The 27,564-nt window shown below is 37.2% G+C and overlaps 1 protein-coding gene and 1 pseudogene across 1 annotated transcript in view; both read right to left on the bottom strand.

Annotated features, from left to right (window-relative positions):
- LOC128080619 (sulfotransferase 1 family member D1-like) overlaps positions 1-27,564 on the bottom strand; it is a 948,073-nt gene that overhangs the window by 109,711 nt on the left and 810,798 nt on the right. The gene's annotated exons all lie outside the window — the stretch shown is intronic.
- Positions 19,436-20,656, bottom strand: LOC128080764 (inner centromere protein-like; annotated as a pseudogene).

Raw genomic sequence — 27,564 nt, 5'->3', positions numbered from 1 at the left:
TGCTCAGTAATCTTTGGCTGTTATCTTGTTTTCTTTTCTTTTTCTTTTTTTTTTTTTTTTTTGAGTTGGAGTATGGTGTGTTTTTTTTTTTTTTTAACTCTTGTGTTACTCTAGACTGGTTAGTTTTTAGTTCTGTTTTTCTTGTTTCTGTTATGAAATTTGTTAGCAATGTGTTAGCAATGTTCTGTGCAAAGCAGTATTGCAAGCATGACTTTTCCTGAAGAGGTCATGCACTGCTCCTTTGGAAGTTTCTCTGTGCCCCATCCCCAGGAGTGTTCAAGGCCAGGTTGGATGGGGCCCTGGGCAGCCTAGTCTAGTATTAAATGGGGAAATTGGTGGCCCTGCACATGGCAGGGGGTTGGAGATTCATGATCCTTGAGGTCCCTTCCAACCCTGTGATTCTGTGATCCTGTGACCCTTCCAACACTGGCCATTCTGTGATTCTGTGTCCTTATTTGTGCTGGAGTTGGGAATCCATCCAAGCTGAAGACCCTTGTGCCTTAGCAATGCCTGTTGGAACTTATTCTTATCTTACCCTCCTTTTGTAATTTACTGTTTTGGGCATGACAACGGTAATGAGGAGACTTGTCATTAGAAAGGATTCATAACTCTAACTTGAGGATGGTTTCACTGGTTCTGCCTTGTTGAGTGACCACTTGAGTGGGAAGTCCATGATTTCAGACTTCCTGGCCAGAGCTAGTGGTCCATGCACAGATGTCTGCAGCACTGTGTCTATGTACCTTCCAACACATGGCAGGAGATCCCACAACTGAAATGTTATTTACATCTTCTTGCATATTTACAGATCCTGCTGCTTTACTCTTGGCTCTTCTTTGAATTTAGCTTTTCCTTGGATCTACTTGCCATTTTTTGACCTCTCTGTCAGACAGGAAGATGATGAAGAAAAGTATATTGGGAACATGATCCCACTCCTCAGAGCTGAGATGACCCTCAATTTAATCAGTGGGCTTTTCTGTGGCTGTTGACTAAAGTGAGACAGCTTATTCTCTCCTAAGAAAACGTGCTTTTATATAGTGAAGAGGAAAATGGGGATTGAGGCTCGAGCTTGGTGCGTGTATCCAACCCTGCACTCTGGAGGCTGAAAGACTGTTGGACAGAACAGAAAAAAAAAACAACAAACAAACTGGAGGCCTTCACATCTTTGCAGAAATATTGTCACATCAGATTTTATTTCATACTTCCATTACTTGGAACCTAACATTTCTATTAGATGTTTCCTTAATCAAGGATGGCAGCAACAATAGTTCAAATTGTGCTTCAGAAATTTTGCTAGCTTGGCACAGTTCCACTCTTGGACTTCTTTTCATTTTGAGATTTGCACAAACTCCTCATGGAGACAACAGGAATTTGAAGAACGTGCTCTTAGCATCAAGATCAGTTTATCCAAGTTATTGTATTATTGAATCGATGCTGACCTTGGGGCCCTTGGGGTTGGACAGTCTTGACAATAAAGAATAGAAAAGTTACTACGTAGTAACAGAAGTTAGAAGAGGGAAGTGGCTGATAGTAGCTACAGTGGGGCTGTATTTTCACAAAAATATCTTCCTCCCCTTGCCTAGATCTAGCCCAACCCCCTGGAAAGGTGGTGTACAGTCAGGTAGTGTAACAACTGTTCTTGTGCTTCTGTATTACCACTTGATTTGACACCAAAGCTAAAGTCTAGAAGGTATAGGGCAATTCTGCTATCACTGTCCATTGTAATGTTAGCAGTGACCCTAGAGAGACTTGATCTCCTAGGTGTTTCTTGTCCAATCTGATACCAGAGTTCTGTAATTGGAAGCAGTAATGATTATTTATCATTGGCACAATCTTCAGGGATAGGTATTCTTATTGGCTGTGCCTGCTTTGTTTCTTTGCTTATAAATACTTCTCATGTGTTGTTCTCTACACCTGGAATTCATTCCTGATCCTGCATGCCATATTATTTTCTCAATTTGTTTCATATGCACCCTTAGCACCTTTCAGATTGTGCAATTTTCATGCAAATATCAGATGATTTATTAATTATTCAACATTCTTGTTTTTAAAAAAAGTTATTTTCTGAAAGCTGAGAAGATTCCCCCCAACCTCCCAAACTTTCAAATGAAACATAAATATTTTGTTTTGGACCATTACTTGAATCAGAATGAAATGTCTTGTTTGAACCAATAAAAATGTGCTTGTCTGGCTTGATCTGATGAAAATCCAGTGCCTTGGGGATCTGTAGATTGGAACTTGCCCCCATCATCATACTCTGTGTTCAGGGACAGTAGAGAAGAATGCAGGCATGGGGTCCTTAAATTGCAGTGTGTCCAGTCATGGAAAAAAACACTACTTGCTTGATGTGGGAATTGAAACTTTTGATGTGCTCTTTTCAGTGACACAATGAGAGTTTGGCAACATGTGTTTCTGTTCCCAAATGATGCATTCTTCCTTTTCTCTTCCAGAATTCACCAATAGCTCAAGAGCTTTAAAAGACTCTCGCTTATAGTCGGGAGGCAGTTAAGTTACCAAGTATTTCCTCCACACTTTTATGGCTTTGAAAAACCTTCTTCTCCTCTGTCATCACTGTGCAGACAAACGTTTTTGTGGCATACTTGAACAATAGTGGTCCTTCCAGAAAGAGTAGCTCTGTTTGCCAGGAAGTCTAGCATGTAGGACACAGCTGTAGGTCTGTTTTTCAGGGTCAGCACTTTCAACCACAAAATCAGAAGTCAGTTTCTATAACATGTAGCGTTAAGAAACTCCTACCTTGATGGAAGTGAGCACTACTGGGCTGCGTACTGTTGGGGCGATGCATTCTTTCAACTCAGCAAATGATAGGCAGAGTCCACAGCATGACAAGGATTTATGTTGGGGTGGGTGGAAATTGCAGTGGCTTTTGCAATCCCTGATATTAGAGGCTGTTTTGACAAGATACCTGTGGGAGCCAAGCCACACAGTCAGCAGAAATGAAGAGCTGTGTATGGGGAGTGAGTATTGTTCGACTTCCCCTGTCTTTTTCCATACCCAGATGCATTGACAGGGATTTGTGTGCTACTTGCATTACAATTGTGTGTGACTATTAGGAGACAGGGTTTTTGTTTAAATACAGCATTTCTGCATGGAGGTACTACATTGCTACTGTGGGAATCTACGGGGGCTGCTCTGAAAGTAATGTCTCCTATTTTATTATGTTGGTCACAATGCCAGAGATGGGTCGGTGGTATGGCAGCAGATGTTGAACTTTCATACCAATATTTGGTTACACGTTGTTGCTGTGTGACAGATGGCAGCAGAGGGACCATCTGATACAATGGCATCTGAATGCAAGTGCATCTGAATCCAAGGGATGGCACTGTATTCCTCCACACTGAAACAGTGGCACCCATTCACATTCATTGACATCTGCTGAGCATTGATGAAGACCAACCTGTGGATGTGAGCACAGTGAGGCAATGCTTGGTGCGTTTCATCAATGGTGACAGTGATAGTGGTACACACCTCTGCTGGTGCAGATTTGTATGAGCGTGGCATGCAGGTTCTTGTTCCTTGCTGGCGAAAATGCACAGCTAATAGTGGTGACTGTATCGAAAAGCAGTGTTTCACAGCTGAGAATTTGCTCTATCAAATAGTGTTATTTTGCTCTCTGTAGCTGTTGTAGTTTCCATGGGAATAAATAGGAGACATTACTTTCAGAGCAATTGTAGTACTTATAAATCTAGTTATTCATTTCACACACGTGTACACACATTTATGTGTACGTTCTTCTTTTTTTTTATTTTTACCTCACTAAAGTTCAGGCTCAAAGGCTTATCTTTTCTGCTCTACACCTTCAGTGGTCGGGGTAGAAATGGACGGGGTAGAAAGGGTCAGCAGAATCCTTAAGTATTTGAGTGTCAGTAACAACGTGTTAGCAGCAGATGGCACTGTAGAGGTAAGAATGAACTGAGAACAGCCACTTCAAACGTGTTTCTGACTGTACCTTTAAGCAGTTTAAGAATATGTATACCCAAATTGCTGAGGCTTGTATCTGGCCTGTAGAGTGGCTGTTCTACTTTTTAACTTGATCGTTTATCCATGTTTAACTGAAATCACTGAATTGTGAGTATAATACCTTTTAATGGTAGAGCAATCAGAAAATATTCTCCATACATTGTACCCTCTGTTAAATGAAGAATTGACAGTATATAGCCATGTAATAAAAGATGGAGGAGTCATATGCTTCCGCACTTCCAGCTTGAATTTTTGTAGCTGTCGTGTCAGGAAACAAATCTCATGAGCAAAACTTTACACTACATTATGCTTTGTAGCTCCAAAGATAATGATCAAAGGCTTTTCTCAGCTCATGTGCTCTATAATGTATGTCCCAGGAAGTTATTAGGTACTTGTTAAATACAAAAATATGTTTTTATTTCCTTTGATTAGGGAGTGAAAAGTTACCGTGTAAACAGGTTTCCAGGTACTTGGCTAATGATCACAAAAATATCTCTATCTGCTTCTTACAACAGGCTCCTTTATTTTTTCCTTCCATTTGTGCAGGACGAATGACTTCAGACAGAAGGTCCTGGAAGGGAAAGGCCCCAGGGGAGCCTGGTCTGTCAGTCAGTCCAGGGTCAGGAGCAGGGAACTCATCTTGCTGCTGCTATTGACTGGATGTGTGACCTTGTGCAAACCACAGATTCTCTGTGGGCCTCACTGTCTTGCCTTTTACTCTGTCTCATTGAAAAATAGTGGTAAATGTTGCTGTTCTGGTTTAATAATTGTATTTGTTCACTGTAGTGCACAGGCATAGGGAAGAGTCAGACTCTGCATATTTTATTTCTTCTATAACTTGTGGGGATGATTCCTTGCCATGGTTCGTGTAGTCTTGGCAGGTGTGTGTACTGTTGACTTCTTGTTTCATCTGTAAATGTTTTCCTGTGTTTGTCCCATTTTCAAATACATTTTCCTATGATAAGTGAGAAACAGATTTAATGATTTCCGCAGATACAGTATGTACTTTTGTGTCTGTTTATTTCCTTGGCTACTAAAAGTAACTCAAGCTTACTAGAATGTATGGAGTAGGAAGGAATTTTCCAGCCCGAAGCACAAAAAAGTATGCTCACCTTGATTATGCAATGGGAATTGCACCAGAGAGCATGTTAACTACAGAACTTTGGTAGCACAGTATGAAGGAAAAATATAGTTTCAAAATGAAAATTTGCATTGAATGACCTTATGTAACTTGTACTGCCATTTCTTATTGCAGAGATTATTTGTCTTATACACGAGGTGTCAGTGAGTAAGCCTTGAGCTCCACAAATAAGCAGAGCAGTGGGGTTCTTGGCAATTCTGATGTTCTCAGAAGGTGAATGAATGACCTAAAGAAAATTGTCATGTTATATTTTTACATTTCTGAGAAGTTTTTATTGGGACCTAGGTTTCATCGTAGGCTATAAGGAATTTACCAGTTCCTTCAAAATCCCTCTGATCCAGGGACTTTGTTATATGTCAGTAGGAACTGTATATCTTCTGCTTTTAGTTGTCTCGTGACCAACTTCTAACATCATTTCCACGTTACTTCGACAATTTGACCACATTTACACTCTCTTCTGCATTTGATGTGTTCTTTACTGAGGTCCAGTTCATTTACAGAGATTTTTCTGGGCTTCATTAATCTCTGTTCATGCTCATATAAAAATCTTTTTGAGGATTCTGTACATGTATTTTGTATTTCTGTACATGCTTCATCCTACAGAATCCTTTCTCTTAATTAAAAGATTGGAGCTTAGTTATACATCTAAATGCTGTTTTATTCTTTTATGTTGCACTTAATTTTAAGTATGCTGGAATATTTTTGCAGGTTTGTTTCATCCAGTCTAGGTGGCAAGTTAAAGCTTATTCAAATGCACAAATTGCTTTGCAAAATCTGAGTGCATGAGATTTTCTCAGGCTAAACATGCATCAGTTGTTTTATGCCACTAGAGGCAAAAGGAGTCTAAACTTAAGTTGCTTACATGTTTAGGGCAAAAGGACATGTTGTGGGTCCAGGGAACACAAGAGAATTTCAAATTTGTTTTGCATAGAAACAACGAACCTACCAACCAAGAAACTCCAACCCCTCAAAGCCGAAAACACCAGCAAGGGAAGAATGGAGGATACAGAAAGATATTTCCACATTTTACAAAGATTTAAAATGGACTCTGTTTTCTTTTGTCAATGGAATACTCATGGCAATCTGTAAGTGGAGTCTGTTTATCATTAATTGTGTGTCTCTGCAATTCCTACCTCCCACTAGCACTTCCATGAAACATAAGATGCTCTTGGCCAAACAGAATTGTGTGGGGGAAGAGGAGAGAGAGTAAACAATTAGCCATGGGATAAGATGAGTGAATAAAAAAAAATGTGGTGGAAAAGAATTGCCTGAAATGCTGTACATGAGCAAATAATTTGTTGCAGTAGAAACTAATTAAAGGCTGTGGAATAATCCCAATATTGTAGATAGTTTTCAGAATACCATTTCTAAATGCCAATATTTGTGAAATCAATATGAAATTCCTTTTACTAATAGGTAGTAAAAACAGTACTGTCTTGTAGAAACGCTCACCTACCCTGTATTTGCTTATGGATCTAGTTTCCTTGCTTTCATTGTGTGCTGTTTCTATGACTTGTGTTTTTGACCTGTGAGCTTCAGTTGAGCTGCAGTTTGGTTGAAGACCACTTGAGATCAAATATTGTAGATAATTTGATTATATCAGTATAGTTATAACGATTGTTAGTTATAGTATAGTTATAACACTTATGATGGTATGCTGGTTTCTATATAAATGCTTTTTATATTTACTGCGTGTCACTGTTGCACACATACTGTACCCTTGAGAAACCTCTGGATTTTCTCTTGTATATTCAACAATATGTCATGTTTATCCATCAATTTTTATTCTTCGTTCCACTTCCTGTATACATGTTATAGAAGCCAGACCTAGTATCCCATAAGGCATCCTTTCTGTGATGCTGAAGTTGATACCAATAACTGAAGGTCAATGTGTTTCGTTTTTTGACTGTCTTTGTACAACACACCCGAGGGAAAAAGAGATTCTTCCACTCTGCTTGGTAAATAGTGATAGGACAGTGGGGAATGGTTTAAAACTTAAGGAAGGCAGATTTAGATTAGATATCAGGGAGAAGTTTTTTACTGAAAGTGGTGAGGTGCTGGAACAGTTGTCCAGAGAGGCTGTGGATGCTTCATCCCTGGAGATGCTTCAGTCCAGATAGGGTGGGGCCTTGGATAACCTGATCTAGTGATCAGCGACCCTGCTTGTGAGGATTGCAACTAGGTGATATTTAAAGTACCTTCCAACTCAAGCCATTCTATGATTCTGAAAATATACTTCAGTTTGAAAGTGGTGGAAAACTGGTATTGTATCTAAACAATTCTGTCAATCTTCTTGTCTTGCTAAGCACTGAACTTCAAATTGACTTTCATCAGAACATCAGTGGTAGCACTGTTAAGTCATTTCACAATCATTAACATTATTATCTGTAAACCGTTGTGATATTTTCATTTGTCAGAGAGTTCAAAACTAAAACTTAGCAGGTTGTTTTTGGAATCATGATGAATAGAAATAAACCTTATTTGTTGGAAGATTTTTTTTTGAATGAGAGCAAGTAAGCCAGAAAGTCAAATGTCTCAGTTCACTTACGATCATGAGAATGAAAAATAATAAGGTTATTAAAGAAGTAGCAAACAGTAATTTTGAAGATTTTTTTCACTGAAGAAGCAATTGGCTTTTGCTTGTCCTCCATTTGGCTGTAGATGAGAGGCATTGCTGAAAATACTTTATTATTCATTAGCTAGTAAAGTATTTCTTTCATCAAATAACACTCACGTTATGGTAGAAAAGATATTTCCCTACTTTGAAGAATACAGCAACACACTATTCATATGGTTTCAAAAAGTGATAGTGCTGACAGAATGGATTTTTTTATTTCTTTGTGTAAATTATTTTCTCCAGCACATATCAGCGTTTCAAATAAATAGTTCCGTTTTTGTATAAAGAGACAAATGAAGTTCTTATTTGGATGCCAAATTAGAGTATCCAAATTAGGGGTATTATCTAGTGGTGCTATGAATATGCAGAATATATAGATTGGGCATGTTTTTGGAATATAGAGAAGCAAAACGATTCTGGCAGGGGTGAGGACAGGCATGGGGGAACAGAAATTGTGTAATGCCTAACTTGCAATATGGTTGCTTACTAAACTGATTATAGTCAAGACACTTGCTTCAGTAAGATCCCACTCAATCCTTTTACTTGGCCATCTTCCCTTTTTTTTTTTTTTTGTCCTGATTTTCACATATAATCAGACAGTTTTATTCCAGATTTGTAATGAGTTCGTTAAGATCCTGCTTTGGAACCATATCCCTGTCATCACATAACAGAAGTTGCGCAATTAAAAATATTTGTTAATGGATGTGAAAGTGTAGAAGGATCCAAACACACCAGGCTTAATTTTTAAGAGCTGAGTCTCTAAGCAAGGAAGTAACTATTTCTTTATTGAAAAAATAAACCCAAAAACATGAAAAAAGGAGCACTGGAATTTTTTTACTCTCATGACAAAAGAGCTTATGCTGGTTGCTCAGTATGAAAGATAGAGATGTTCAGCTCCTGTTCTGGTCATGTTTTCTAACTGAAAACATAGAGAAATTGGAGATCTTAAGACAGCCCTGAACCATGTAATGTTTTGTGAAGTGCATCTTTTGTTGGGTCTGCAAATTACTGGAGAAAAGTTGAACTGTGAAGATAACCAGGTAGTATCTCAGAAGAAAACTTCCAAGCTTTTATTTCTTGTTTTCCTCAGTGCTGCAGTGTTTCAATTTGGACCAAGTCTCTGATGTGTTTTCCTAAATGACTGTAACAAAAATACTTGTTTTCACTGCTACCTGGAAGATTTTTTTTTTTAAAATTTTGTTCAGATTGCATAAATTCACAGGAAAATTAATTGATGCTTACAGGCTTTATCCAGTGTGAAGTGACAATTCTTTCCATTTTCTTTCTGTGTCTTGAGGGTACATAAGCTAATTGTGTAAACTTCAGATTTTGCATTGTTGAGTTTAGTTCACTACAGGCTTGAGCTCAGAAATCAGAGCAAGGGGACCTATGTCAACTATGTACAATTTCCCCACTGTTCAGAAATGGATCAAGCTTTTCACCTTTTCTTAAAAGAAAAAAGCACTTCCCTGTTATTTCCTTCTTGTGATTATGCTGGTGTTGTTTCCTTCTGCATTTAAGTCAGATAATGGCAGAACGTGTCCTCATCAGTGGTGAAGGTTTTGATTTCTTTTCTGAAAGAATGATCCTGTATCTTAGGTACTTTGTTGTTTAAATCCATCCAATTAACATGGAAGCTGTGTGGGATCTGGAACATACGCATCATGGAAACTTTCATGTTTCCAAATAATCTTTCTCTACAAATCTAAGCTCAAGATGTCTGCAAAGAGGACTGCTCCCAAGGGAACTTGCCTGTGGGTGGGCTGATTGGTCTTCTGTATCTGGTTTTCACTGGAAGATCTTTGATAGTTTCTGTAGAAGTTTGTTTCTACAAATCAACATTTTCCATTGAGTATAAAAAATAAAAAAATAAAAAGGCAAGAAGAAGCTTTTATTTGTAAGCTTAGAGGATGGGAAGAAGAGCATTTTAAAAACCATTAGGTTAGAAGAAACATTAGGAGCTGTTTGGATAGCAGGAAAAAGTGAAAGTGAATTAACGGTAGTTCAATTACCATGAAATCTCAGTCATAACAGCATGTTTGTATTGTCAATTGATCTTATTAAATCTCAATTTTGTCTTATGTGCCTGTGTATTAAAAATGGTACAGTAATAACAGTAACTGGATGTAAGCTCTCCCCTTGCTTGTTAAGTGAATATAGGCCATGTGTTTCTTTGAGTTCCATAGCCCTATAATAAATTACCAGCTTGTGAAGGATCAGATCCAATGTATTCTTCATCTATGAAATCTCTATGAGTGCCCCAAAATCTAATAAATTTTCATGGTGTTGCACTTGGACCAAATCAAGCTGTGCTGGTAAAACTGTCTTTGGCTGAGCACAAGCCCCTTGTAATCCATAGATTTTGTCTTTGCTAAGTTTAATGGGTGTTGGGCACAGCATGAAACCATATTGTTCCAGCATATGCCTTACTGTTAGCAGGCAGCCCGGCTTCTCAGGTCTCCACCCGGTAAACATTTGGAGCAGATTGCAGCACCCTTTTTCAGTGTGTTAGTGTGAACCATCAGGAGCTCTCAAGAACTAATTAATTATATTTTTCTGAGCATAGTATTTTGGCATTTTGAGTACAGCTAATTACATTCAGATCTTAATCTCATATTTTTTTTTCTTGTAATTAATTATTTCTTCATTATCTTTAAACTATTTGACTAAGCAGTTTACATCCTGCTCTCCTCGCTTCTTTAGCATGTGTTTTTAAAGAAAACAGATGTTTCTGTTTTTCAGAAAGGATGCTCATCCTCTTCTAAATGTAAGAAATCTCTGCAGTTTAATTGGTAGTGTTAAATATAAAGGAACATGCGCATAGTTCATTAGTGCTAAGCTAAAATCTAACACTTCTAATACTACAAATGGAATTTTTATAGGTGTATATATGTGTTAAAAATACTTGAGACTTTTTCGCTAGCTCTGATTTCTTAGATATGTTGACTAAAGTTTTAAAGAAGAGGTAATAAACAATTGTTAATTTTGTCTTACTAATGCTGGTGGCAGGCCTGAGAGTTTTGAAGTATATTTGATTTGAATTATTTGTTTGGGATCTTGAAGTGTTGGACAGATGATGTTAGACCATGCACTCTGGTTGTACTTCATCCTTAAATTGTTAATCTTCTAGTGATATTTTGTTTGAAAAATGCTGCCTGTAAATCATTTCTGATTTCATGATTTAAAATTGCTTTTACTGATAAATTAACTTCTGGGGCCAAAAGATAGGTTAATCTTTAATAGATATTTGAAGATAATCTTTGTTAATTAGGATTTATTATCCTTCATCCAGACTCCAGTGTTTGATTAATCTAAGGTAATTAAACTCTTTTAAATCTGTCTCACTAATCAAGAAAAGCAGTGTTTGCTAAATTGTTCTTCACAGTTGAAACCTATGGGAAATTATCCTGCTTGTAGATCTCTGGATTAAATCCAATAAATTGAAATTCCATTGGGTAGATCTTGCTTCTTTGGATAACAAAGGCATCAGGTGTCTTGTGATAAGATCTATTTCCATTTACCTTATAGTGCAAGGCTACAACAATTTTATAGTTCAGTCATTAGCCTGACACACAATATAAACATTTTCAATTAAAACCATTCGATCACAATACGGAGTAAAGATTAACCAGTTATGAAATAAAGCAACTCTTCAGTGCAGTATTTTGGGCTGTGATGAATGAGAAGAATGGGTGATCTTTTATTCCTTAATAAAAAAAACAACAACAAACGTTCTCATTAAATGTGGAATGAAATCTACTCAAAGATTCAAAAGCTTTCTTTCTGGTGCAGTTGTTGTATATATATTTTTAATTGTTTAGGTATTACCACTGAATCAGATTGCCAGTGCCAAGGACATACGACTATAACTTTGATCTGTAACTTAATAGAACCAATGTGTTTAAATACTTCAGTAGCTTTGGAGTTTCCCTGTTGAATTTCACGGAAGTTTTGTTAATATTACTCCACTGTCCACAGTGTTAGGGGAATATCTTCAGACAAATCACTTGAACTTACATAGAATATACAAGAACTAGACTCAACTTCACTTAAGAGAGCTCTTTGTGAGCCAGCCTTCTCAAGGGCAGTGCATGCTCTTGCAGTCATTCAGCAATTTTTTTGTGCTGTTAAGGTCAACATGAGCATACGCAGCTCTGGCCTCTCTCTTTTCCTTTTCTTTCTCTTTTGCATGCTTTTCACTATGATGAAATACTTCTTGGGCAGTTTCTCATCTAATAATCATCTAATTTATGTATAGAGCTGAATTTATTTGGTAGAATTGGATACTCCAGTTTTATTCATTGCTTTATTTTTGCCTACTAGGAAATGTTTTCCAGGCTTCTAATTTAAGAAGAGTTTGCATAGTGAAGAAACAGGAAGATTGCACTTGGAAACTCTCAAATTAAATTCTGTTTATAGAGTATTAAATCATTAGTAAGTTAGAGAAATTGCAAGGGACTTGCTACTACGTGTGAGTCACTGGCACAAGGTTTTCAGCCACCAGGACAGAAGTCCCTCCTTTTCAGGCCCTCTTTAAAATACAGAACCTGAGTGCACGGGGGCTTGTCGGATAAGGTTACTGGTACCATGTGTGACCTTAAGTACTGTGCTGTTTTGGGACTGGTGCTGATGAGGTTTTGACACTCCCGATGCACCATGTAGTATCTGTCTGCAAGTATATTAGAGAGATTCACTGCTGCCAGTGTGGGTAGAGAGTACTCCTCAAAAGAAACGTGTACAGATGGATGTTTGACTCTCACTGAAAATTCATTTAACTTAATATTAAAACGTGGTGTTAATAAACTGAGCTGAGAGTTGTAACTGCTGTGTTGGCCAACTGGTGGCCTGATGTGATCCTACTTAACAAGGCCCATTATCAAATAAGTGCATTTAGGTTTACCTTGCAGTTCCGTAATCTAAGTCCAGTGAAAACTCTACTTACACTTCAGATATGAAATTGTCTGAGATTGTCTCAAATTAAATTGTTTTATGTCCCCAAGTAGGTTGGTGCTCTCCTTCAATACAGTAGAAAAATGACATGTACTTCTGGGAGAGTTGGCATTGTTTTTTATTTTTAACTATGACCCTTCTCTGAAATAATTTAGAAACATTTTAAGCTGGAAACATTGCTGGATCTTTTTTTTTTGTTGTTGTTGTTATTAAAATTATGTAAAAAATGAAGAGGAATGAAAGAGTTGTTAAGAACTTACTAGCTCAAGTTTAAATGTCATTTATGTAGACTTTGTCTAGTTAAGAAGAGGGTAGTTTTAAAGTGCTTTATTCACAAAGAATGTGGTCTACTAAAAAATTTTTTTTTCTCACTACATTGTATCTCATAATTTTTAACTGCATGAAATAAACAATGGTCGCTTGTTCTCCTAGGATATTGGAACCTTTTACTGCTACATTTTCCCTGTGTGCTTCAGCAGTGCTTCTGTTTTGAGTTGCAAATTAAATTCAGCATTTTTTTTGAAAGTAATAGCTGCACGTCAATTAAGTGCTTTCACTAGGCTTGTATGGACTAGGCTGTGTGTTTTATTGACTCCTTTTATTTCTCTCTTTTCAGACAGTCCAAGGGAACATGCTTTTTTTTTTTTTTTTAAACCTTGATCAGCCTTTTCTGAGAACAGGAGACTGGATTATGAAGAGGCAAGCTCTATGTACTCAGCATTGCAAATTGTGCTGTTGTACTGTTTGAAAGGATGTAGCTAATACAGTGTTAATAAGAGATCTGTTTCCTCTCCTTCCATTTTTTTTTTTTCTTTTGGCACTTGGAATTGGATATGTGCTAATGTTATAGATATATTACACAAAACTCAAAAGCTGAAAATACCTCTACTTTTTGTTTTGTCTTTAATTTTTTTTCTGGGGAAAAAAAAAACGGAACATGAGAAATTGAAAAAGGACTCAGATCATGTTCAGGAAATGAAATATATTCTAAGTACTGAGGTTTGGAGTCTCATTTTGGGAAAAATTTCTACAGGTGATGTAAGTTTTTCCAGTTGCAGACTGAAATACTAAATGCATGCTCATTCTGTGTTGTGTTCTGGTTTACAGGTTAACTTAATTTCTGTGGTGTATCTCCTTTTATGACTCAATTACTAGAACAAATTGAGGGATATTGAAGTGTGATTCTTCTATATGTGAACTTTGAAAACCACCCACACAAGTTGTAGCAAAATACTGCTCTCACCTGAAGGCAGGATACTTTAATATATGAAATCCAGTGAATGAAATACAAGGCAAAGGTTGCTGTTCTGGGGCTCCTATTTTTTCATTGACTGTTAAAAGTTCATTTGATATCTGTTTTGTGTCTAAGGGCAATGCATCTGGTCAAATGAAAACTGGTCTTGATAGGAACCCCATGCAATGAGGCCTCCATTGCTTCCCTTGATAGAATGTTCTGCTAATTCATAAATACCTGTTGCCTTCCTGTTCTGTTTAATTTGCAAACCTGACTTCTTCCTAAATTTTATCTGTGCCTTCAACATAATATTAGGAAGAAGAACTGAATATTACTGAGAGCTGAAGAGAAAATCTTTCAAATCTAAGTGCGGCCCATTGAATAGAAAATGTCCATTTATCATCTTACTCCTGATGTGTAGGAAAACAGAAGAATTGGACTTTCTACTTTTGCATTTTTCATCAGTAATAATCTGAAAAGTAGGTACTTAAAATTCAAAGTAACAAATGCCACAGAGTTGCAAGCTATAAACAGTGTACGGCATACAGTGACTCAAAGCTTTTTGAAGCATAACTTTAGTTGGAATAGAAATAAAACAATCAGTTTAGAAGGCTAGGAGTGATAGTATGGTTGACGTTTCAGTATTTGTTTTCTAGACTTAAAAATACTTATGAAAAAAACCCAAAAAACAACAGAACCCCCGCTGAAACAACTATGACCAACAAAAAATAGGCCAAAAGATTCTTCATATGAAGATCTCTCCTGAGCTGAAAGAGTAGAAACATTATTTTCATTCTGGAATCAAATCACTATCAAGTCACATTGTTCACGATTGTTCGTCAAGATGGCATCTGCAATTTTTTTTTTTTTTCAGGGAAGTTATTACTCAGAATACATAGCATTTCATGATGAAATGTGTTCTTTGAGTTAACGTTTCATTAGAAAATATACTCTTTCAGTTCTTGCTGACATAAAGTCTGCAATATGCATCTCACTCTGTAAATGGTAAGGACTCCTGATTTAGTTGTTTTCAAAAATCTCTATTCATTTTGATCTAAAGAAACTGGTTTAGACAAACTAACTCATTTGTTTCATACAATTATATTCATTATACATTTACATTTATACATTATACATATATATTCATCATACAATTCACGCAACAGCTAATAGTTTCATTGCTGTTGAAGATGACCTTTTTTGAAGTAGGGAAAAATAGATGATTCACTGTCATCTTAAAAAATAAAGTTTTGATCTTCTGTGCTCAAAGAGACATTTTGAAAGGCTATGCTGTCTATCTACATGCTTTACAACAAAACAGAAACAAACCAGAATTAACATTTAGGGTAATTCTTACTGTGGTATTAATACTGTTTGTAACTGATAGGACTAGAGGTTGTATATGAAGTGAAGTTCACAACAGAACTTTTTAAAATATTTCTGTTCTTAGCTTGGGTCACAGGAGCTCTTGAGATCCACAGAGCCCATAATACTTGGTCTGAACAAGTTTTTTTCATACCTGATTCATTATGTGCAGGCACATTGTATGATGTGATATTTAGTAAAAAAAAAAAATAAAAAAATTCAACAGCCACAAAGAACGACAGAAAACCCAAACGAAAACAAAAACCCTCAAAAATGAGGAAAACAAAGATCAAAAACTCACCAAAGTTAAGCTTTAGAAAATCTTTTAAAAACAGGAAATTATCTCTGATACTTTGTTATTTTTGTATGAGTTGACTCATTAACAGTAAACAGCTTGTTTCAATTTAATGAAATTCCTCTTAGACCCAGACAATTAAAGTAGTTTGCATAAAAGTTCAGGTCCCTTAAAATGGCATGAAACAAATTTTTCTGTAGATATTGATTGATATGACTCAAATATGGCTGAGGATAAAGGAGTTTTAGTGAAACTGTATTCATGAGAGTTTGTGTTTTTTAATAAGATGTGACAGTATTTACCCAAAATGTTGTGATCTGTCACCCAAAATGTGAATGTGCGGTGAATGAATTTCTGTGTGTGGGTCTGTGTATGGGAGAAATTGCTTTTGGCCACTGGCTATTGTTCAGAGTGCTTCATCTAACTCAGATAAATATTCATTCATCCATTACTTATTATAGAAATACACAGACTAGAAAAATCAGTATCACCCAAGACTAAGTTAAAAGGAAAAAAAAAAAAAAAAAGAAGAAGAAGTAAAGGGAAAAGAGAGAGAAGTCAAGAAAGGCAAAATCTCATTCATGGATTTTTTTTTCTGGGATGAGTCTGGCTAGCAAGGTATAAGAACATTTTAAGTCTGTTGTGACAGATGCTCAAGGAAATGAAATTCATCGTGTTTTTTTTTTTTCTCATCTAAACCAGGATTGTACAAATAAGATAAAGTTTATCTCTAGTAACTGCTTTATTTCCCTTTTAACCCTATTAAAGATTTTTGAGGATTTAAGGAGATTAAGTAGGAAAAATAAATGAAAAAACAAAGTCTACCTCTCAGACATTCTTTTGTTGACCTCAGATGTAATAAGGTGTAGCTGCACCATATACTGCAAGACTGTTTAGAGGATCAGTAGCTTCAGTCTCAGCAGTTTAAGTGCTGCTTCTCTTTGGCTTGGGACACAGCTAATGCTACTGTGCTATTCATCAGATGAACTGCTCAATCCTTTTGCTTTTGTTAAAGCAAAACGTGGTAAGAGGGCTCAGCCACAAACAAAGCCATTGTGGAATTAATACATGATCCTGTTATTAAATGCTTAATGTTCACTAGTGCTATTAATTGAGTTTAAATCAATCCTAATCTGTGTTTAGATCAAAATAATTCCTGTCTGAGAGAGACAATTAGGAAGATGTCTTGGATAGAGTGAGATACACTAACTCCTCATGTCTTCATTGATGTAGTAAAGGGCTTTCATTATTCTACTTTGTACAAGAGAACGCGTGTTTCTTGCTGTGAGTGCTATGCAAATACTCTTCTCACCTTTCCATCAGTTGTATAATATGTGTAGAGCATTTCAAGTTCTCAGAGGAAGTGTAATTTCAGGGTCTGATTCTGCTCTGGAACTCATGAAGACATTTAAAGGCATCATAGTTTATATATGTCAGATTACTTGAGTCACTAAGAATGAGCACTTTGATAAATTTCTGATCACTGTTAGAAGACTGCATTGTAAAAATATAGGATGTAGGAATTAAATCAAGATCATTGCTCATGGATGGAGCACACATCTGTGTTATGCCATCCTCTACTACAAAAGACCTAATAGATTTGTTGACAAAATACTTTAAGGTACGGCGTATTACATTTAGTTTGCTTTTTTAGACAGTGAAAACTTTTCTTTGGAAAACTATTAGCTCTGACCATGTATTGAAAGCAAAAGGACCAGCCCAAAATATATGTATGAATTTTTATTTTTTTCCCTCATATTGAATTGGAAATTTATTTGAATGTTTTGCTAAAATAATGCACCTGTTGATCTGAGTGGAGTAATTTCCTTTTCCTCTTCTGTTGCTTGCCTTGCTGAAATCCTGTAACATCTAGGCAAGAAGCTCATGAAGTTGGTTGAAATTCTATTGGTCAATTTTGTATTGAACAAATATTTTTTTATTGAGCATTCCCTCAAATGTGTCAGTTAAACACTGAGACATGGTTTATAAATTTCATTTTTTTTTTAATTTTTTTTATTTAGTAGCAAAGCTCTGCTGGTCATGGGCTGCTTCACCAAGAAAAGATTAAACAGTAAGGAAAAGGTAAAAATGTCTCACTGAACAGTAACATTTCTGAGTATTAGCTGCAGTAAGCAGGGTCTGGATATTATGAGTTTTTGGGTTGCCTCAGGTATATCTATATTTAAAAAGTCAAGAGTACAGTCTTTATCTGAAGATATAAGTGGATGTTCCTAATATTTACTGACACCAAGGAGTTGGAAAGGTTAGGATTTGGGAATGAGCAGGGAAAATCTGAGCTGTGTCTTAGCAGTGTAGGATGTTGTATATTGCCCTCTTGAGTTTTATTACACACTTATGATGACTTGGTACCTTATAGACAGTGAATTGTTTTGTCTGTAAAGAGCAAGAGCTGAAGATGGAAAATTTTCCTTTTTTATGTTCTGTAAGTTTGGAGAATTCCTCACAACTTTGTCTACTTTAACAGCCTTTTAGACAGAACAGTGAAGATGAGATTGATAAGGATTTCAAGCAGTGTGACAGATCCCCTTCTGTGTACTTTTGTATGCTTCCCATGACAACTTAACTTTCTTCCCTTACTGTCCAGAAACACTGACGAATAGCAAACAGATTTATTGTGTTTTCTCAGTTGCCTTCAATTGTAAACTTCCTTAGAAACCATGTCGTGTCTTTGGATGAAAAATTATTTTAAACAAACAGACTGCTTAGGAGAAAGAAACAGACTCCCTAAGCTATCTGTGCCTTAGGTCTTGCAAATTCATCCAGTTTGGATAGTGTTTATTCTCAGTGTACATGATGCAATACACCACAGGCTTGTTTTCTCCTCTCCACCCCTTTGAATGTAAAACTGGCATTTTAGAGATCAGAGTCATAAAAGCTACAAAAGGCAGTTATTATGTCATTGAGTCAATCTGCCTTTAAGGGCAAGTTCATTCCCAAGTGTAGATTAACTATGTTTTGGGTTTTTTTTCTTCCAGTTTGGAGGATGTTTTGGAATGAACAAATCTATGCATTCCAGCTTTACAAGGGGATTTCAGTAGGGAATTAGACATCTGCAGTAAAGCAAATTTAATGCAAATGCAAGTAGGTGATATCAGGACTGAAGAAGTATGTTACTTGTATAGGGTCATATTAAGTGAAAGGTTCGTGTAGTAGCCACAATGTCTGTCTGTCCTGTTTCCAGGCCTTCATTTCAGGTAATTTTTGTAGTGGATGAGCATAGAGAACAAGCACTATGTACTGTCTGAGTTGCCTCATTAAGTTAATTTCTCTTAATCATATTCTAAGTTGTATTTCCCCATTCCTATATCCCCCAGCCTCTGTGAAAGTGCTGAGGAATGAATGAGGATTAATGAACACAGTAGAGAAAAATTATTACATCTTATTTGATTTATCTTCAGTATGTTGGTAAGTAGTGATACAGAGCAGTCTACTGAAAATATTGTAACTGACGAGAGGCAACCCTGCTGGTGGTATGGGGCTGAAACTAGAGGATCTTTTAAGGTCCCTTCCAACCCACACCATTCTATGTGATTGATTTTATGATTCTATGATTTAGTTGCAATCAGTTAATAGTCTTGAACTATATTTTGGTGGTGCCCAAAAGTAACTTTGAAACACTACTAAAAATGAATCATATCAAGTAGCCGATAACTGGAATGTGGAGCATGAAAACATTTAAGAGTGTTGAAAATATATTTTGCGTGTGCATTGGTAACATGAAGCTTCACTGACTCCAGATCATTTGCACAAATACAACTTCATGAAGTATTCTACTGTGTAGTGACCTGCATCATGTGAACTTAACTTAACTAGAGCTAATGTGTCATAAAATGTACTTTAACGCTGGGTCTTCTCACTCTTACTTAAGTCATTTGTTGCTTGTCTCCTTCTGTTCATTTCTGTTGACAGTCTGAGAGCGAAGTGACATCCACAGGCCTTGGAAATTCAGATTTGTAAGGGCACAAGGTATAGGAGGTGGTCCAGTGTTGACAACTTTTTTTCGTCTTTTGGCACCTCTTCAGAATCTGAACTATTCATGGAACTGGAGGACACAGATAATTTTTGGGGCACCTTACGCTTGATTGCTGTCCTGGTGATAGATTTTCAAATAGTGCTTTCCCTCTTATGGGCTAGTGAGTATTTCTCTGTCAGTGAGGTTCTATGAATCATGCAAAGTTTGCCCATCAAACTTCTGTGCACAGTGTGGTGGCTTACCCTAGAGCCTGTAGGAGTTTCTGGCTAACTGTTGTATGCTGAGAAGGTTCATTATCATCCCCCTTATTATGCTTTTGCACCTGAGCAGAGTCACGTACTTCTTCCAGCCCAGGCTCTTCACTTAAAACAACTGTAGTGTCAACTGCATTTACTGTCTTCTTAAATGCATTCTTATTCTTTCCTGCACCTTTGGCCTCTGTCTCCCTCTATGAGGGACTATGAGCTCGGATGCAGCAGCCAAAGCCTGTGATTCTGCAGCACTGCTCTCTTTGGGAAACTTGTCATCTGTGCTCAGGGGGAGGCTTGTGGAGAGGTTCTCTGCTGGTTTAGATGCATGCTTCTGGAACTGAAACTCACTGCTAATGTGATCACAGACACTGATTTCTACTACAGGAACTAGCCTTTCTCGAAGATGTGTGGAAGGACCTCTCAGTGGTCGTCAGATGCTGCAGTCTGGGATCTTGTCAACTACCGGGAGACAGTTTGGCTTGAGAGTTCTTGGGCCTCAGTGCTGAGTGGTGCTGTGTTGTTTTTATTTTGGAGTCACTTGGAGGACACTGCTTTGAGGTTGTAACTCCTTCTTCTAGATAATCTCCTCCTGCCTAGCTCCAGGCTCTTGCCTTGCAGTGCGGATGGCCACTTCCTCCTCTTCCGGTTCTTCTGCAATGGTGTCTTAGGCATCAGCTCCGGCTGGTTGCTATAGTGGCTGCCGAACATCCTGGCCACCTCCTTGTGGATCAATTCCAGCCACACCAGGTCGATGTTGTCCACCTGCCGCAGGAGCTCTGCCAGCTGCTGATTGCATACCGTGGGCAGCTGTGCCAGGCCTGCTGCCACCGCCATCGCTCTGGCTTAGCTCAGCCCCAACCATCCCCTGCACACACACCAGGCTCAACCCTGCTCCCCTCACTGCTGCCACACGTGCCAGTCACAACATCCAGGAGGTGTTCAAGGAACGTTTGGACGTTCTGATGAGGGACATGGTTTAGTGAGAACTATTGGTGATGGGTGGGGTGGTTGGACTGGGTGATCTTGTGGGTCTTTTCTAACCTTGGTGATTCTATAATTCTGTGATTCTGACTCACTGGTTTTGGTCTTTGCTGCGAGAGTACTGGCAGATTTGGAGAGAATAGACAATACTTTTACCTGTAGCTTCCAGTAATCCCTTTGGAATATGGTCAAGGTCTGAAAGGATAAATAGGGGGATTCAGACACCAATTGCACAAAAACAAAGAGCAGGCAAGAACACTGAATTACATTAGACTGCAATTGTATTAGACTGAAAATCACAATGCCTTTCTCTTAGGTGTACTGCCAGGTGGGACCTGGAATTATGCTGGTCATGTCTCTGCTTCCAATGGGGTGATAAATGCTAACCTCTGTAGCACGTAGATATTGTGTGTAAGGTTGCATGTAGTGCTACATTTCTTTCATTTCACTGTATTGTTTCTAATACACAATCTGTTCTGTCATTTGTACCATATCATCTTGTTTAGGGCTGTGTGTGAAATTAAGGCTATGTCTGCTTCCCAAACTTCTGATCATATTTTGTGTATGAATGCAAGGAGGAGCATCAGAAAAATAAGAAGCACTTCTCTATTGTAAGAAATGCATTAAATAAACTATTCAGAATATCCTGCACTTATCTTTTAATGGTATGCTTTAACTTAGAATGTGCAATGAAAATACTATCAGGATCAATTTAAAACTTCTTTAAAATTATTAATCAATTGTAACATTTCATTTTATTGTTCTATGTGCTCAAATGCACACTCTTGAGACTATCTGTACTCTGAAATTTAGCCTCTGAGCTTTCTGCCTCTGCAATCCATCCAGAATATGTTTGCAGAAGGAATATTTCCACAGCTGCTTTTTTGAGGGTTCTTAAAGTGGAAAAAAAGAATTTCTGTGCAATGATGAGGACATTTGTCTTTTGACAAATATTAGCCCCTCAGTAACAATTGCTTTCCTGGGAAGTTGGTTGATATCTTTTTTTAAGAAGTGATTGAATCAGGACTAATATCTAAACTGAAAGGAAGCTCTGTAATTTCTGCTTTGATGCACTGTGTTTTGAAGTTATGTTTAGTATCAATTTTGCTACTATGTAGTTTGCTCCTGTAAACAATGAAGTCTATAAAGAGCACAGTAACACTACTAGAGCAAACTCTCAGCTCCGAAACACTATTTTCCAGCACAGTCACCACTACTAGCTATGCATATATATGTATTTTCTTTTGCCAGAGATGAACAAGAGCATGCATGCCATGCTCATACATATCTGCATTGGAGGAGGCATTACTTTTGGTGCAGCCCTTGTAATGCTTTTTTATGGTTTTCTCTTCAATGAAGGCATTTTAATCTAAACAAGACAAAAATGTTGGACTGTATTTAAAATTTCTTTTCTACATTTTGAAAGAAATACAAGTGCTATTTAATTTCACTCCACTGTAGCGGTTGTACAAATATGAAAAATACTTATCTAAATCTTTATTATTCCAAAGTCTGTTGGAGTAAGTTTAGTTGTGGAAGCATAATTTTAAGTCATGTCAACCAAGGTATAAGCACAGTGATCTGTGCAGTGCAGGATCTGTGCCCACCAAGATAACGGCATGGAACATCTTGCCATTTTCAACCTGTTCTGTCAGAGAAGAAAGGAAGGGCTGAAATGCTTGTGAAATGCTGTTCAGTACGAAATGTTAACGTTTCTCAAACATGCTTTATCCCACTTTGAGAAACAAAACAGTCTTGCCTATCAACGTTAATTTTAATATTAAAAAATTATCAAAACTGAAAATGCTTGATTCCAATGAATATTTCACTTTTCAAATGTTGCTAGTGTAGCTCACAATTATTTGGGAACAGTCAAGCAGACTTTTCAACACTTTCAGCAACAGTGTTAGGAAATACACAAATATTTCTGTTTAGAGGCCTTTGTGGCCACGAAGAAAAATATGCTAATTTCAACCAGATCTTTGTTTTCTCTACTGATGTAGTAGCTAATACTTTATAGGCGTATGTAAACAATTTCCCTTTCCAAGAGTCATTGTAACTGTGAATGACTCTTGGAAAACAATATTAATTTGCTGCTACAACCACATTCACTATAAAAAAAAAAATGCCTACAGATAATACCCTGCTCTATATTCTTGCTTCTGCAGCAGCCATCTTACATTTTTCCTTCTGATTTCTTATGAATAAAATAAAAGCTATTACTGCTCGGGATTTAGTTTTAGTTAGAACTATTTCTTTTAAATAATCTCTTCTGTCTTTTTGCTACAGTCAAGCATGTGCAGGCAAAGACCATGTATGGGCTAAACTAAACCCTTTAGATACAATAACTGTATTATCAAGATTATAATTAACCTTAGTGTTTCCACTGAAGGTTTTTTTTTCTTTAATCTGGAAAAAGAAAGTTTCTGATGAGTGCTTATTACCTTATGAAATATTGTCTGTGGGAGTTGGGATGAGAGGAGCAGCAGGGCTGGGCTCTCTCATAGCAGGGATCCAGGGTGTTCATCCTGGGGGAGCCCTGAGTCCCACCATAGGACTCAGGATCCATCAGAGGGTAGCTGGGGCAGAGCCTGAAGGAGCCACTGGGGCTACCTCAGGCTGCAGAGAGTGTGGCTTGGCTACAAAGTAGTGTCTTGCTACCCTGTTGAATTTTTTTTTCTTTTATTTTTTATTCCTTTGGCATAGTCATAAAACCCAAAACATATTTAAATGTAATTGTTCTACATATGGAACGTTACTGAGAATTTACTATTTGTGTCTTTGACCTGGGAAGTGTGGGAAATTCAACAAAAGTAGGTTGCGTTATGTGTTAAAGCGAGAAATCTAGAGTTGTACTTTAGCCATCCTGCCTTGTTTTCTCTTTAGCAGGATGAAGTATTGCTATTGCACTCAGAGAAAGCAATTTGTGAGCAGAGAGGTTGCTTTTAGTTCACTATGTTGTCATTTTACTCAAGAAAATGGATGGTGATGAGGAAGAGGAAAAAAGCAACTTGAAGTGTATTCTTTTTTTATCACTGCGTAAACTTAGTATTCTTTTTCTTTATTTTAAAATGTTTTAGGAAAAATCTCTAGCTGCAGTGTAGGTTTATGTATGGATTTTAAAATCATTCATCTGAACCCTTGAACTCTGAGAACTGACATTGCTGGATGGCCATTTAAAAGTTGTTTTTTTTTTTTTTTTTTTTTTTTTTTTTAAGAAAAAAGCATTAGTTCTGTTCTTTTTTTAACGCATTGTGTCAGAACTTTGATGGCTCAGGTTCATCCTTCCTCAAAGCAGTGATGAAAAAATGGCAGTGGCTGCAAAGCTGTGTACCAGAAAGTGCAGTGTATGTTCCCTGTGGTCCTACTTCTAGCATCCCTCCCTCCAGCATGAGCTTGGATTTATTTCTTTCTGCATCGTGCATCCCAAGTGCATGCTAATTTTGTTTGTAAAGTGACAGTGAGATTAGCAGAGCCCAGAATAGTTGTTGAGTTGTCCTTGGCACACATGTTACTTAATAGAATTAAGTTATTCATACAATGGAATGTATAAACCACGTGTTCTTTTAATTACATTTTACAAAATGGTGCTATTCCATTCAGGAAAGTAATGGAAGACCTGCCTTTTGGCTTTCTTATTTCTTTTTGTTATGTTAGGATGGGATACTCTGACAATTCTTTTTATTTAATTTTTTTAATCAGATACTCGTATAGGAACTTAGCTAGGAGATACGTATTTGAATTAATAATGAGAATGATTTTTGGGAGGAGATTTCTAAAGCTTCTACAACTTCATTTTTATTGCACTGATCAGTAGTTTCTCTGTTTAAATAAATATCAGAAATTCAAAATATTGAATCACATAATTAAATCATAGAACAGCTTAGGTTGAAAGGAACCTTAAAGATCATCCACTTCCAACCCCTTTGCCATGGGCAGGCTTGCCAGACTTTAGTTCAGGCTCTCCAGGATCCCATCCATCCTGGCCTTGAGTGCCTCCAGAGCTGTAACATTATTCTATCCTAGTGAAGCTATATACACCTATTTGTAACAGGTGTGTTACTGACCATTTTAGTTTGGTTCATTCTGTTTGCTTTACGAATTTATGACTCAGTGAAGCAATTCCTTTAAATTCTGATACGTCTTTGGACACATTTAGATGGAGTTTTTGATAGGGGTACTTCATATACAAGCTATGTGTCACCTCATTCTATTTAAAGGAGCAGTTTCCTGCTTCAATATGGCTAAAAGATCTGAGCTTGTAGAAACATAGTATCACAGAATCGTGGAGTGGCTCAGTCCGGATGGGACCTTAAAGCCCATCCCATTCCAAATACCTTCTGTGGAGTGGTTGCCACTCACCAGATCGGGCTGTCCAGGGCCCCTTTTTAGCCTGGCCTTGAATGTCCAGCTGGTCTGGGTAGTCTGTGCATGTGCCTCACTGTCCTCTGAGTAAAAAGTTCTAACATATAACCTAAATCTCTCCTCTTCTGGTTTAAAGCCCCTTAACCTGTCACTATCAGGCTGTGTAAAAAGTTGATACCTCTCCTGTTTGTAAGCTCCCTTCACATACTGGAAAGATGCAATGAGGTCTCCTCAGGACCCTCTCTTATCTTTGCTGACTAATGCTCCACTGAAACTGAGGGTGGAATCTGACAAAATATGGCTGCATTAGTGTAACTGGTGAAGTTTCTACCCATCAAATTAGTTGCAGTAATTTGTTGAATGTGACAATCATAGGTCTAAAAGGATGCTTGGAAGTCCTTTACTCAAAATCCATGATAGAAGTTGAGCTAATCTTAATTCATGGCTTTGTCAGATTAAGCTCTGAAGGTCAGTCCCCAAGAATGTAGAATTCACAACCTTTGTGTTTGCGCCAGTGTTTGATTACTCTTGCTGTGAAAGATACTGCTACTTCTTCTATCTTCTTCTACCTTCTGCTACTTGTCTGTCACTACTCATCCTTTTACTTTCGGATTCCCAAGAATAATCTGCTATCATCTTCTTGATAAGTATTAATGAATGAAAACATTAGTGAAATCCATTTAGTGGGAGTTTTTGTTTAATTGTATGAAGTTTCTGGCTTACTGCATTGTGCAATCAAAACAGTGTGAATAGTCCTCAGTGACACTGCTAACTTTCTTTTAGATAGAGAAGAAAAGTAGCTGCAGCAGGTTTTCTGTATCCACTGTAAGTAGACATTAGGATCTTATATTTCTCTTATAGACATATATTGTGCACTCAGAGCTGGCTATCACAAAGTTAATGTCCTTACTTTCTCTTTGTTGTTCACAGCAATTGTTCATGTTTCTTTCTCTTCCCGTGTCTTGTAGAGAAGCACTGGTATACATATGGAGAATTCTGGATTTCTGCTGTGTTGTTGTGTATTGCTGTGCTGTGAGTCTACATCAAGGGACCTTTTCACATTACCTTGATTTTGTCAAATGGCTGAACACACCTCAGTTGTGATGCTTGGTACCTTCGTAAGGGTGCTGCGAAATATGTTTGTACCTTATCTTGTGTTTCAGAGAACTTAATGACTGTAAAAAAATAATAAAAAAAAAAAAGTCAATTCCTTCATAAAATCTTTTAACTGCAGATTTTATAGCTTCTCTGAAGGAGAACACTGTAGGATGGAGACAACCTAGGTGGTCAGCATTATGAAAGCATGTTGCAGGCTAATGACTGCTCTAAATAAACAGTCTGCTCTTTCTGACTTGCAGACCAACAGCTTTGCTGGTTACCCTTATATTTTTATGCAGTGAGCAACCTGAGCTTGTTTTGAAACTGATTGTATTGTTTGTCTGCTGATAAATTTGTGTGGTATTTAAGAAAGATGCTATTAGGAGCTTAGGATTTGGGTGTTACAGCAAGGAATATGATTCAGAGGTGAATATATTGCAGATTTGGATGATTTTTGCAGCCAAGATATTGTGAGCTGAGAATACTAGTAGCATGATATGAAATGCAGTATAAAATCTCATGTGGCTGGGTTAATTCTTAGATGGTGATTATTAGATCATAACATTTTGTTTCCTACACTTCAGGAATAAGGAATTTATACTAGGTCACTAACTTAAACAAACAAACAAACCCCCAAAACACAGAACGGTTTTAGCATCTGTGTTTGATATTCATGTACCTAATTTGTAAAGCATTTTTATTTCAGAAAGTTCCTCCACTTAACATTTCATTGGTCACAGTGGTTGTTTCATAAAACTAGTTTCTGTAAGTGGCTGCAGAACTGCAGCTGAATGTTCCTCTTTGACCTGCAAAATCACTAAGCTTGAAAAATGCTTTGCAATTTGGTTAGTAGAGCACCTTGAATCTCTTGCAGAGCTAGTACATGCTATGCCAGATTTTAAAGCTTCCTCGTGGCTCAGCCCATATTATGTTGCATAATAAATATTTTTTCTAAATTCACATAGAAGTGTGAAGCCTGTCTTTAGATGATGCATTGAACTCTGTCATGGTTTGTGCTTACAATAGTATCTCTGCATGAAATAAAATCAAGTCTCCAGGCTACCTTAAGCTTTGTCACAGAGATGCAGGCTGTGAGTTTAGACTTTCTGTGGAGACAAATTCTTCAGGAACACAACAGATGAAAGTTTATAGATACAAAGAGAGACAACAGATAAAAGTTTATGAATACAAAGAGAAGAAAGTCCTTTTGGGGAACTCTTTGTGCAAGTGGGAGAGTATGATTTTTTCAAAACACCTTAATCTGCTGAAAAGCTTATTTGCAATCTTAAAACTATTGC

Source organism: Tympanuchus pallidicinctus, unplaced genomic scaffold, assembly GCF_026119805.1.
Source record: "Tympanuchus pallidicinctus isolate F22 unplaced genomic scaffold, pur_lepc_1.0 scaffold2, whole genome shotgun sequence".
NCBI classification, from domain to species: Eukaryota; Metazoa; Chordata; class Aves; order Galliformes; family Phasianidae; genus Tympanuchus; species Tympanuchus pallidicinctus.
This window is presented reverse-complemented; position numbering and strand designations above follow the sequence as displayed.